Raw genomic sequence first — 3,547 nt, 5'->3', positions numbered from 1 at the left:
TTGTTTCTTTTGATGAATATGAAATGTCCTTCTCCATCCCTTTTGATTAATTTTAGTTGGAATTCTATTTTGTCAGATATCAAAATGGCTATAAAAGTTTGCTTCTTGGTCTATTTGATTGGAAAATCCTTTCCAACCCTTTCTTCTAAGGTAATATCTGTCTTTGATATTGAGTTGTGTTTCTTGTATGCAGCAGAAGAATTTATCCTTTTTATTTTCCTTAAAGCTTTTCCTTTGACACATCATGGAAATAAACCATACAGGGACACATGGAAAAGACATGATCACAGAACAATGTTAAAACGAAAGCATGAACGACTGTCAGCTAACGTTGAAGCTGAATTTCTGGGAGTTTGACATGATCCAAGGGCTGGAAGAACAGATTAGTATTCCTCTCCTTCTTCCTCACCCTCTCCTTCAACTGAATCCACACCAACCCCCTCATAATCCTTCTCTAGGGCAGCCATGTCTTCATGGGCCTCAGAGACCTCCCCCTTCTCCATACCCTCACCCACATACCAGTGCACAAAGGCATGCTTGGCATACATCAGATCAAACTTGTGGTCTAGGCAAGCTCAGACCTCAGCGATGGCTGTGTTTTTGCTCAGCATGCACACAGCTCTCTAGACCTTGGCCAGGTCTCCACCAGGTACCACAGTGGGAGGCTGGTAATTAATGTCAACCTTGAAGCCAGTGGGACACCAGTTCACAAACTGGATGCTGCACTTGGTCTTTATGGTGGCAATGGCAGCATTGACATCTTTGGGAACCACATCACCTCGGTACAGCAGGCAGCAAGTCACGTATTTACCATGGCGAGGGTCACATTTCACCATCTGGTTGGCTGACTCAAAGCAGGCATTGGTGATCTCTGCTACAGAAAGATGCTCATGGTAGGCTTTCTCAGCAGAGATGACAGAGGCATATGTGACCAGAGGGAGGTGGATGCGAGGGTAGGGCACCAGATTGATCTGGAATTCTATCAGGCCAACATTCAGGGCTCCATCAAATCTGAACCAAGCAGTGATGGAGGACACAATCTGGCTAATGAGTGGTTAAATTTAGTGTAGGTGGGGCACTCAATGTCGAGGTTTCTATGACAGATGTCATAGATGGCCTCATTGTATACCATGAAGGCACAATCAGACTGCTCCAGGGTGGTGAGGATGTTGTTGTAGCGCTCAACCACAGCGGTGGAAATTTGGGCGGCTGGGTAGATGGAGAACTCCAGTTTGGACTTCTTTCCGTAATCAACAGAAAGCCTGTCCATCAGCAGGGGGGTGAACCCAGAGTCAGTTCTGCCGCCAAAGCTGTGGAAAACCAAGAAGTCCTGAAGACCTGTGCACTGGTCGGCCAGCTTGCGAATCCTGTCCAAGACAAAGTCAATGATCTCCTTGCCAATGGTGTATTGGTCACGGGCATAGTTATTGGCAGCATCTTCCTTGCCTGTGATGAGCTGCTCAGGGTGGAAGAGCAGGCAGTAGGTACCAGTGCGGACTTCATCAATAACCGTGGAATCCAGGTCTACGAACACTGCCCAGGGCACATGCTTGCCAGAGCCTGTCTCACTGAAGAAGGAGTTGAAGGAGTCATCTCCTCCCTCAATGGTCTTGTCACTTGGCACCTGGCCATCAGGTTGGATGCCATGTTCCAGACAGTAGAGTTCCCAGCAGGCATTGCCGATCTGGCCACCAGCCTGGCTGACGTGAATGGAAATGCCCTCACGCATGGTAGCTACGGGTTAGAAGACGAGGGTGACAGAGCGGACACGGGTTCCGGTTACCTTCCCAACAGCTAAGAGTAGTGGTAAGTAACGCAATGAGCTTATCCTGTTTTTGTATCCATTACTTTATCCTATATCTTTTTATTGTGAACAGAATCCATTAATATTGACATATATTAATGACCAGTGATTTTTAATTCATGTTGTTTTGTGTTGTTATTGGTGGTATTTTGTGTGTGTTTCACTTTTTTTTTTGGATTTTACTGGTGTGAGGTTATTTATTTCCTATGCTTTAATAGTTGTAGTTAACCTCCTTGGGTTGAAGGTTGTTTTTTTTTTTCTAGTACCTTTTGTAGGACTGAATTTGTGAAGAGATAATGTTTAAATTTTACTTTATCAAAAATACCTTGTTTTCTCCATCTATGTTGGCTGAAAATTTTGCTGGGTCTAGTAGTCTGGGTTGGCATCTGTGGTCCCTGAGAGTCTATAAGGCATCTGTCTAGGTCCTCTGGCTTTTAGAGTCTCCATTGAGATGTCTAGTATAATTCTTATAGATCTGCCTTTATATGTTACATGGATTTTTTCCTTTGTAGCTTTCAATATTCTTTCTTATTTCTATACATTTAGTGTTTTGATTATCATACGATATGGAATTTTTTATGGTCCAGTCTATTTAGTGTTTTGTAAACTTCTTGTACCTTAGTAGCCATGCCATATTTTAGATTAGGAAAATTTTCTTCTATGATTTTCTTGAATACATTTTCTCAACTTTTACCTGGGATTCTTCTCATTATTCTTTAGTCTTTTCACAGTGTCCCCAATTTTCTAAATGTTTTGTGTTAGGATTTTATTAGACATAATACTTTTTTTGACCAATGAAACTATTTCTCCTATTGTATGTTCAACACCTGAAATTCTCTCTTCTATTTCTTGCATTTTGTTAGTGATGATTGCATTTGTATTTCTTGTTTATGTACCTAAATTTTGCATTTTCTTTTTTTTTTGAAAGTAATTTTATTAAATTATAAAAGTTTCCATTTCCGCCCCTCTTCCCAACACCCTCCCACTCCCCCCACTCCCTCTCCTCCTCCCTCTTCGTCCCTTAGGGCAGTCAGAGTTTCCTGCCCTGTGGGAAGTTCAAGTTCCTCCCCCCTCCCTCCAGGTCCAGGAAGGTGAGTATCCAAACAGACTGGATCCCCAAAATCCAATATATGCAGAGGAAACAAGTCCCAGTGTCATAGTCAATGGCTTTTCAGAAAGACTTCAGGCCAGCCACATTCAGAGAATCCGGCCAAATTCCGAGAATCTGGTTAGATCATGTCCTCGTTCAGTCCCAGTCCAACTGGCCTTGGTAAACTCTCATTAGATCCGTCCCCTTGTATCAGTGGGTGATAGCATCCCTCGCAGTCCTGATTTCCTTTTTCATGTTCTTCCTCCTTCTGCTCCTCATTTGGACCTTGGGGGGCTCAGTCCGGTGCTCCAATGTGGGTCTCCGTCTGTATCGCCATCCCTCGTGGGATGAAGGTTCCCTCTGATCTTGCCTTCCTTGCTCATGTTCTCTTTCCTTCTGCTCCTCATTTAAATTTTGCATCTTCAAAATACCCTCTATTTGTGTTTTCTTTATTACTTCTATTTCTATTTTTAGATCTTGAACAGCTTTCTTCACCCATTTGTTTTCTTCTGGCTTTATTGTTATTTTTAAAAAGAGATTTAGTGATTTCCTCTAATCTTTTCATCTGTTTTTTGTACATTTTTTTTCAGGGTAATTTCACTTTTTATTTAAGGACATAAATAATTTTCATGAAGTTGGTTTTAAGGTTATTT

General features: G+C 42.2%; 1 pseudogene; it reads right to left on the bottom strand.

The window, feature by feature from the left end:
• Positions 1–351: 351 nt before the first annotated feature.
• On the bottom strand, positions 352–1,729 carry LOC125392744 (tubulin alpha-1B chain-like; annotated as a pseudogene).
• Positions 1,730–3,547: the final 1,818 nt, after the last annotated feature.

Source organism: Myodes glareolus, chromosome 2 (assembly GCF_982192425.1).
Source record: "Myodes glareolus chromosome 2, mMyoGla1.1, whole genome shotgun sequence".
Taxonomy (NCBI): domain Eukaryota; kingdom Metazoa; phylum Chordata; class Mammalia; order Rodentia; family Cricetidae; genus Myodes; species Myodes glareolus.
This window is presented reverse-complemented; position numbering and strand designations above follow the sequence as displayed.